The sequence below is a fragment of the Podarcis muralis genome, chromosome 1 (genome assembly GCF_964188315.1).
Source record: "Podarcis muralis chromosome 1, rPodMur119.hap1.1, whole genome shotgun sequence".
Lineage (NCBI taxonomy): Eukaryota > Metazoa > Chordata > Lepidosauria > Squamata > Lacertidae > Podarcis > Podarcis muralis.
In genome coordinates this window covers 42,470,210-42,480,629 of record NC_135655.1, presented here as the reverse complement: position 1 = coordinate 42,480,629, position 10,420 = coordinate 42,470,210, and the positions used below count along the sequence as shown (strand labels likewise).

Sequence of the window (10,420 nt, the reverse complement as noted above, 5' to 3'; positions counted from 1 at the left end):
TGACAGCCCTTGAGATATCTGAAGATGGCTGTCATATCTCCTCTTATCCAGGCTAAACATACCCAGCTCCCTCAACCCTTCCTCCTAAGACTTGGTTTCCAGACCCTTGATCGTCTTGGTTGCCCTCCTGAGATTGCCCATGTGAGATCTGCATGGCCATGTTCAAGTTTTTATTTCACACACAGTTTAAAAAACAATGCATCTATCTTCTACGTAAAGACTGTGAACACCACCAAATCTGACAGAAGCAATCAATAAACTACACCCACCATGTTGAGGCATAAAAGGGCTGGTATTGGAGTCTTTCCTTCTGCCTGCTAGCCAGCTGTTTTGAAGAACGCTGTCACTGATTTCATTTGCTTCAGCTGCAGCTTATTCAGATGCAAATTTCCATTTGGGCCAGTGTAATCACTTTTGTTTAAAAGATAAATTATAGCCTGCATACAAAGAAGTGATTTCCAGTCATTAAAAGCTAAGCTCTGGCAGCCAAACTAAAAATGGTCATTTCTCAATATAAAATTTAATGTTTTGATCTCCCTCTTGGGGGCCTAGAATCAGGCTGTGTTTATTCTGCAATTGCAGTAGTGCGAAATTGGGTACAGAGTGCATAATTCAGCATACTGTACTTGGAATACTGGTTTATTAAAAAGGTCCTTCGGCCTATGAATATAGTGTGCAGCAAAGTCCAAACCCTCCAAGTGTCCCTATTTTCCAGGGATGTCTCTGATTTAGAGAAGATGTCTTGGTTTTGGATTTGATCCGGGAGGGTCCCGCTTTTCCTTAGAATGTCCCTATTTTCACTGGGAAAATGTTGGAGGGTATGGGGTTATCCAACCCCCAAGCTATCTGAAGGAAATCCTGTATAGTGAAGTTGTTTAAAAAATGTTTAATGTTTTCTTATGTTTTTATATATGCTGGAAGCTGCCCAGAGTGCTGGGGCAATCCAATAAGATGTGTGGAGTATAAATAGTAGAATAATTATTATTACAGAGTGGGACGTCCCTATTTTCATCAAAGAAATGTTGGAAGTTAAGAAAGTCTGATGGAACTGCAGAAGCCAGATCAGTATTTATCCACCACCAGTTATTAGCTTTGGACGTAAAAAGGGGAGTGAGAGACAGAAACTTTCTGTAAAGTGTAGAAGCTCCCTGTATGATCTCTGTTGGTTTTAGCACGTCAGAATGTGTGGAGTAGATACAAACCAGGTTTTACTAATGGTTCAGACTCACCACAGGTGAGAGCTGTTTAGGTAGCTGAGTAAGACTCTGGGAGCCCTTTGGTGCACTGAAGAACTTTAGCTCTTGTTGTCTCTTGGAATATAGTTACATAAAGGGTTTGGGCAAATTCATAGATTCATAGAGTTGGAAGGGACCATGAGGGTCATCTAGTCCAGCCCCCTGCAAACCAGGAATCTTTTGCCCAACGTGGGGCTCGAACCCACAATTCTGAGATTTAAAATCTTATGCACTGGGGTGGTTGCCCGAGATGCAAAATTGTTAGGGGTGCAAAATTTCAACATCTGTTGCCACAATACAGCTGCCTGCTTTCGTCACTGGGCTCCTTTGAAAACAGCTTCTCCATGCGAACCAGGAAGTGACCTCTCCAGACAATGGAACAACTCTTCTTTTCTTATCTCTGCGGCTGCGGCCTCCTGGGTGACAATGAACATGCATACTCCATCCGTTTCCTTCTCTCCAAGCGGCCCCTGTTTGGTCTGACCCAGCAAGGCTCTCCTTATTTTTTGAAGCCTGGGTGGAATTACACACATAAAAAACACTGTGAAAAGGGTTTTTTAAAAAAACGTTTTGAAAAATACACTGAATTTGGCATAGCTCACTGTCGCCTTCTAGTGTCACATTTTTATATTGCACTTTGCAACACATTTAAAACGTTTTACTTGTATCTGTATAGCTGAGCCCCTATTCTCAAGGGAAAAGTGGGATCAGTTTTTTAGGTTAGAGAAAGGAAGGGCAGCAAAATTGTAGCTCTGGGAGTGGGGGCAGAGATCCTGAAGACCTCTATATCTGTTGGACTCTCAACCCTCGTCGCTCCTGACCATTGGCCATCTTGGCCAGCTGGGGCTGATGGGAGCTGGGGTTCAACATCTGGAGGACCATAAATTCCCACCGCTGCTGTAACCAAGAGGACTTTCCTGTCACAAGAATTCAAGTGGAAACTGTCTGAAATCAGAGGGAACATGTAAATTGAGATAAGAGTTTGTTCACGCAAAATAATTTCTCATTTGTCAATGTGATCCTCCAATTTTGTCTTGTTGATAGTCCTAGGTTTTACTGTCAGAACAATTTTCCGAGGGAGCTGTTTTCCTAGGACACTTGGAATTCCATGCAGCATTTATCTGGATTGCAATCCAATCCTATAACCAAGTTTTGTTGGGTATCCATAATGCCCGGCCTAGCAACAGTGCAATGTAGAAACAAACTAAAGTTATCTCAGCTGCAAAGTCAACAGCAACATCGGAGAGGCAAAAATAAAAATGAAACACAACTTCTCCAGCTACTCTCACAGTTTCAGGTGTAACGTTCTGTACTAATGGGGCACCCATCACAACAGGCAGCCACCGTCGGAGCCCAGTGGCTGGGAGGAGACCCACACAAAGAAAACAGAGGTCACCGTGGTGCAAGAGAAGTTTCTAGAGTCCCACTGATCGAGCAAAAACACTGTGCAAATCCTTGCACGCAGAATAGATCTTGGTGTCCTTAAGACAGGCACAGGCATTTTGTAGAAAGAGAGGTGCGGATCTCTGTAGCATCCTTCCCCATGGCCTGTTGCTTGGCACCAGCTCAGGAAGTAAGGCTGGTTAGCAAAAAGCATTCAGGAGGACTGTGAGTGAGAGACAGGATACATAGGCAAGGGAGTAGAGGGCTCCTCCACCTTTTTCACCTGCGTGTTATTTTTTTGCTCCTTAATCATGGCTTCTCCTCTTTCTACATGATTGTGACAGATCTAAGTTTGAACAGAAGGATCTGCTGTTATTGCATCTCAGTGGCCCTTTAAAACACAGCCAGACCCCTACGTCTAGAGCCCTGTGACATCACAGTCATGGCTTCCCCCACAGAATTCTGGGAGCTGTAGTTTGTCAAGGGTGCTGAGAATTGCTTGGAGGCCTGTAATCGCAGCAAAGAGCTACAGTTTCAGAGTTCCCTGTGAATAGGGATTTATTCAGGCATAGGCAAACTCAGCCCTCCAGATGTTTTGGGACTACAACTCCCACCATCCCTGACCACTGGTCCTGTTAGCTAGGGATGATGGGAGTTGTAGTCCCCAAACATCTGGCGGGCCGAATTTAGGGATGCCTGGATTTATTGATATACCACTTGGGGAATAGGAGCTCTGTGAGGGGAACAGGGGCCTCCAAACAACACTCTTAACAAACTACAGCTCCCAGAAGTCTGTGGGGGGAAGCTATGGCTATTTAAACTGGCATAGTGCTCTAAATGTATGCTGGGACTGTGGCCTGTGTCTCAGTGGTGAACTGATATGCACCTAGAAGAATATGTGCCGTTAAGGACCCAGCGGTGATGATGGAGGGACCTGTGAGGAACAAACTGTGTCTGTGGTTTAACAGCTTTCCTCCCCCTCTTTTGTGAAATTGTTTTGTTGTGAACCAAAAACTCCTGACTGTGGTTCTACAAGTGCTTCTTTTATTAAGAACACAACAAATTGCTCCATCTTGGCACCATCTGAAAAGAAGTAATCTGTGGATAAAAGCTTTTTCGTTGTTCTGATCTAGGAGCTGAAAGCACAGACTGTGTCTTTATGGGCTTGATTTTTTTCCTTTTTTAATGACACATAAGTGACATGGAAGTTGGAGCTGGGTGTACGCACAGCCCAATCTGATGCGCTCTCCTAATGGCACAAAGTGGGCTAGATTATGGGCTGCTAATCGTTTACACACCAGGGGGCATTGACAGGCAGGGACAACTTTACCCCAAGCTAAGGAATTAGGAGAGCCTTAAGGACTCCAATCAGTGTGAAGCTGGTTTGACAAACAGCATCCAACAGCAGCACCTTATAACAAAGTGCAGGACACATATACCTTTTGGGTAATGTGTGAACATGGATTATAAACCCAGCCCTGGAAACGCAGAGAGTGTATGGTAAACAGGAGTGTGAACACAGCCAGGAGACCTTTCTTTCTCTTTTTCTCTGGACTTAGGGTCCCAGGTCGGACTGATTTGGGAACCATCAGCAATACCTCTCTGCTTTGCAAACTTGAAGCAGCAGCAAAGTTGCACTCACTTGGGATGCAGAATTGACCCAGGAACCATGATTGCTGACCCCCTATTCTAGCAATGCGTCATTACAGATACTTTAGGGCAGTGACTCCCTCCCAGTGACTAGCTAAGGACTGTCGTCCCCGTTTTTCAAAAGCCAAGCCACTTTTGAAATTTTGGATAACTCTATGATAGCTTTTGTTATGTGAGTGGTGCCAGGGACCTCCTGGGTGAGTTATGTGGACTCCCTGGGGGAGGGAGGACCATCTAGGGGGGGCAAGCGTCCCCAAAAAAATTCAAGGAAGGGGCTAGGCCCCCTCAAAATTCTGCAGCAACTGTGTGCATGCCGTGGATGCACATCATGTGACGTGCTCATCTCACTCATGCATGCCGCACGGCGTGTTAGCGTCACTTGTGCAAGCCACAAAGCATGCACACAACATGTCAACTTAACTCCTGTTTGGCTGCTTTGTATCTGGTTGTTAGTTTGTAATTATTAGACAACTCAGGGCATGAACCATTCAAGCTTAAGCACTGTTATTTCCCATTGATCTGAAAAGTAGTGCTAAGTGCAGGCTGAAATCAGTGAGTTTTTGAAGCAGTTAGTCTGGATTGTATCCTTTCTATCCATTTTCGGAAGGGGAAATGTATTTCCCCCCCCCCTTTATTTCAATGTCTTTGCAAAGCAGTTCAAAATAATTTGCAATGCATCATTTAACATTATGCAATTACTACCTCCATCTTTCTAACAGCTGCAAAACGACGAGACACGTTGTTGTTCCTCTTTGAAACAAAAGCACATGTCACACCACTGTTGTGTCTCTATGAAAATATGTTACATTTTGATTGCGTTCTGCGCTTTAGTCCTTTGGCACCTTTGACCTTATGTCTCACTCAAGAATTGCTAACAAAATTAGCTCAGCTAATTTCAAATGCGTCAGAGCTTGCCCTTTCTTGTCCTGTCAAAATGTTCCGGGTGAAATTGTTCATGCAACAGAAGGTGAGTGGTCAGTTTCGATCGGGGCTGCTGGTGGAGAATACTTTTCTCGGGCTCTGAATCAGCATGGGATCCAAACTCTCAGCTTTCGTTTTTTTTAGAACAGTAAGTCAATCTGACACCTATAAAGAAAGTTAGAAAGGAAAATGTGCAGATAACGTTGTCAGGCTTTGGCAGACAAATACAGAAAAGCTAGGTATGTTTAATCATTGTTGCTATGCAATTGCAGAGAGACATCACCTTGCCAACAAAGGTCCGTATAGTAAAAGTTACGGTTTTCCCAGTAGTGATGTATGGAAGTGAGAGCTGGACCATAAAGAAGGCTGATCGCCGAAGAAATGATGTTTTTGAATTATGGTGCTGGAGGAGACTCTTGAGAGTCCCATGGACTGCAAGAAGATCAAACCTATCCATTCTTAAGGAAATCAGCCCTGAGTGCTCACTGGAAGGACAGATCGTGAAGCTGAGGCTCCAATACTTTGGCCACCTCATGAGAAGAGAAGACTCCCTGGAAAAGACCCTGATGTTGGGAAAGATGGAGGGCACAAGGAGAAGGGGACGACAGAGGACGAGATGGTTGGACAGTGTTCTTGAAGCTACAAACATGAGTTTGACGAAACTGCGGGAAGCAGTGGAAAACAGAAGTGCCTGGTGTGCTCTGGTCCATGAGGTCATGAAGAGTCGGACACGACTAAATGACTAAACAAATGCAATTGCAGAAAGGAATGCTGACCATCCCTGCTTGGGCTTGAGAGAGACGCTCCCAGGACAGCAGAAAAAACAGGAGAAGAAGCTTGTTTCTGTTGCTGCCAATCTCAACAGAGGATAGTCTTCCTGTGTACTGGGGTACCTTCCTCCACATCCACATTATTTCACTTACTCCCCAAGTGTGCTGCCTTCACATTATCAAACACAACCAGCTGGCTTTGGCATATTTTACTCTGAAGTATTTCCCTTGAAATAAATGAGGCTTCCTTCCTACTCAGAAAAAACTGTGATATTGCCATGTTCACCACCCTCTCCAATTTTCCATGTCCCCCACACGGCTGCTAACGGGCTGTTTGTCATCACTGGGCTGTAATTTATACAGGAACCAGGAACCACAAATGTAAAATATAAAATGAACCAGCAAGTACAATGAAAAAACCATCAAACGCCCTACAGCTGCAGCAAGTCAGTATTCATAGACTCATAGATCAGAGTTGGAAGAGACCCTGAGGGTCATCTAGTCCAACCCCGTAAAATGCAGCTGTCCCTTATGGGAATCGAACCTGCAACCTGAGTGTTTGTAGCACCGTGTTCTAACCAACTGAGCTAATCCTGTCGAATGAATTTCAGCACACGGGTGGTTTTATTCATAAAGGTTGGTAAAATGTGTGTGTGTTTTGCTGACAGCTGTGAAGCTATACATACTTAATAGTATCTCTTGCTGGTTGTATCTTTGTATTGGTTTTCCTCCCCAAAGCTCAAGGCTATGTAAATTGTATTCCCCTCTTCCCTTTTAATCTTCACAACAGCCCTGTGAGGTAGGCTGAGTTGGTAGTTCAGACACCAAATCTGTGAAACTGAACATACTTAAAGTATTATTTTGCTTGTTGTTGATCAGGGTTGGCAAACTTTTGTTTTTTTTGGGGGGGGGGGGAGAGATATTTTGTTGTAAATATTGAGACTATGAAAAGTTGCAGTTAAATCAAGGGGGGCTGATTTACTGACTCACTTTTTCTTTATATGATCTGTGTATGGCATGCCATATTTGTATCTTGGTTTTTTCCTGCCAGGAGTTAAGGGTTGTGTCAGTTGTTCTCCCTTCTCCCTCGTTCTGTCTTTGTAAGAGGCCTGTGAGGTAAAATAGGTTAGGTTAATATATGCACATAAGCAGAAGCTTCTTGCTAATGGATTGCCTGGCGGAATAGGCAGGGCAGGGGGAGTGTTGCGATATACTTCAGGCTTATTCTGGGGTAATTGGTTTGTAATGGCAGTCACCCACTGTGGAAACTAGAGAAGGTTAGCTCTCAAGAAGGATTCAGTTTTGTGTACTTTAAAATATATAATTATTTGCAGATAATTATTTTTTTTAAATAAAGACTTTCTTCTTTTATTGGGGAAAAAACAAGGAGTTGTGGCAAAGGAATTTCTTTATTGCCTTTTTTTCATTTCCACAGCCAATATTCTGCAAGGTAGGAGCCATCTGGAGTGATAATCCTGCCCCCCTTTTGGTTGCTGAAAGCAAGAGTCAGTAACACAAGGGATGTCACGTTGCACGAAATGGGGGTGGAAGACCATAAGATGTGCTGCAGAGTTGAGAAAATGAGAGATTTAATGCCAAAAAACATTTTATACAATCCACTCCGTCCACAAAATGCATTGAGCTTGGGCTCTCAGTTGTGAAACAGAACATTTATGTTAAGGTTGGAGGGATCCACTTATTCATTCATCTGGCCATATGATGGTCAGGTGCCAAAGAGAATGGCAGTCATGCACTTTTAATAGGACCCAATAACAGAGGAGTTTCCCACAATGTCTGCCCCTTAAGACTCTTGATTGTAAAGCAATCAGTATCGTTATCACAGATTTTTCCCCCTTTCCCCCCCTCTCACTATAGTCTCATTATTCTACAGGCACAATTCAAGTTACTTATCTATTCTTGATTAAATGATACACCACGGTCTTGGAACTACTCTTTCTGTTCCCCGGTTACAATGTGAATTTATGCCCTACTTTTCAAGGAAAGAAGCTTTCAGAAAGCAAATGAATGACTAAGACTGGATTTCTGAAGATCCTTACTTAGAGGCATCCAGAAGCAATACTTTGTATTTTTTTAGGATATTCTTTCACTCCATGTTGCGCCTCATGAGTCCAGAGGAACATTGCCCGGCTATTGTTTTATTGTTTTAATATGCTGTAAACTTTTTGAGATTTTTATTAAAAATATAAAGCGGTATAGAAATTTAATACATACATACATACATACATACATACATACATACATACATACAAATAGAGATGGACGATGCTGGTGTGGCAGGCAGTGGGTCCCCATTGATATCAACCAGGCTATTCAGGCCCTGATTCAAGAATATCAAGCCCTGAAAGGACTGCTTACCTTCCTATGATGGCAAGTGGCGGTTGTGCCCTGGCATAGCCATGGTCCACACCCAGCGCAAACTTCTGACTGTTGGGAGATGGCACCCCATCTTTCTCTGACTATGTGTGTCGCTGGGAGTCTTGTATTCAAGTGGACCTATCACAGGCAAGCTGCATTTGAATGGACCTATCACAGGCAGGCTGCATTTGCTGGGAGGATTGTATTCAAACGAACCTATCGCAAGCAAGCTGCATTTGAATGGACCTATCTCAGGCAAGCAAGGGGTAAGTGAGGCTTTGTGGCGGACCTGAGTGAAGACCAGGGGCTGAAGTCTGCTCACTGGGAGTATAAAGGTCCTTGCCATTGGCATAGCCAAGGCGGGGGGGGGGGGGTCAGGAGGGTACCTGCTCTCCTAAATAAAGCAAATCACTAAAAATACTTAACTAACTGAGGTTCTTCCCTTCCTAACATAAATCCTGGCTATGCCTGTGAGCCTTGTATATACAGCGGTACCTCGGGTTACATGCACTTCAGACTCCGCTAACCCAGAAATATTACCTTGGGTTAAGAACTTTGCTTCAGGATGAGAACAGAAATCGTTCTCCGGTGGCACGGCGGCAGCAGGAGGCCCCATTGGCTAAAGTGGTGCTTCAGGTTAAGAACAGTTTCAGGTTAAGTACAGACCTCCAGAACGAATTAAGTGCTTAACCTGAGGTACCACTGTACTTGACAGCTCAGTCAAAGCTGGATTTGGAGGAATGAGGAAGCTCCAGAAAAGCTTTGGAAGTAGCTGAAGGTCTGAAACAGAGCAGAGACCGGCCCTGCAAACAGTTGAAGACTGGAGGCCTAGGTTCAACCGGTTCTTTGGCAGAACTGGTATTGTGAGCGTGAGTTCTTTGTCCAGCAGAGAAGGGGAGGAGTTTCCTTCACAGCCAATCAGAATGGCCTTACATGAAATCATCAACATTTTAAACTCTTTAACGTAACTGAATCTGTATCAGTTAGCCAACAATCTATTTTACCAAATCACATTTGCAGTTCCATCTGTGCTGGCTCAGTTGGTTAGAGTGTGGTGCTGATAATGCCAAGGTCACAGGTTCGATCCCCATAAGGGACTGGCCGCATCTTCCTGCATGGCAGGGGGTTGGACCCGATGCTCCTCAGGGTCCCTTCCAGCTCTACAGTTCTATTATATGCCAAAAGAGTTCTTTGAGTCTCCCTTTGGCCTTGAGGCCCTGGGACAAATTGCTTTCTTCCTCCAACCCCAAATAAACCTTGCCCTCTCACATCACGCAACTGTGTTTCTTTGGATTCTCTGGAGAGGGGGAGCAACTAACAACACAGATTATGCCTGTGGCAGAGATGTGTTGGATCAATGCATGGCTAATAGACAATTCAAACAAAAATGGCTTTTTCTTTCACTGTTCAGCTAATGGAGCAATTCAGGAGAGAGAGCCTTTCTCCCTAAAGAACACATTGGTAGTTCTTTTACAGTCAAAGGACCTAATGAAAACTATTGAGTGTATTTAGAAACACCAGGTGTCTCAACAATGAAAGTGCAGATAAGCTATGTATTACTCATTATGAGATGTTTATATGTACTTCCTTTTCATATACTACTTTGTTTTTAAATTGTGTCAGATTTTGCTGCAAATAAGAGAGTGAAGAAGCTGCAGATGTGGTTGTTGGTTGGTTGGTTTGTTCATTCCATTTAATCAGGTGCTAATAAGCATAATTCTCTGCGTGATGCACAAAATAAAACAGATTAAAAATCATAGTTCCAATAAAGCAAGACTCACTCAAGCGGTGAATAAAACAAACTGTAAAAGCAAACTCCAAAGCAGAGTTCAAAAGAGTAAAACATCATAGCAGAAACAAATTCAGTATAGAAAACGAGTTGTAGATGAGAGGGAAGTGGTCAGTTCTTTATCCAAGTGCATTCTCCTCCCCTGTATATTTTCTTTTGTGTTAACTGCATTTCTTTGTTGTGACATTGTTATGTCTTAGCTGCCACGAGTTGTCTCAGTCTTTCGATTGCTTGCAACCTTCCCCACTGAGGACTGTCCTGGGCTCCAGCCTTGCTATAGAACTACTTCCTTTTGT

General features: G+C 43.7%; 1 long non-coding RNA gene across 1 annotated transcript; it reads right to left on the bottom strand.

Annotated features, from left to right (window-relative positions):
- Positions 1 to 3,273: 3,273 nt before the first annotated feature.
- Positions 3,274 to 10,108, bottom strand: LOC144327437 (uncharacterized). Its single transcript, XR_013392481.1, has 3 exons — positions 8,336 to 10,108; positions 6,950 to 7,068; positions 3,274 to 5,354 (listed from the first exon to the last, which is right to left on the bottom strand). It is a non-coding gene; the product is annotated as an uncharacterized LOC144327437 (long non-coding RNA).
- Positions 10,109 to 10,420: the final 312 nt, after the last annotated feature.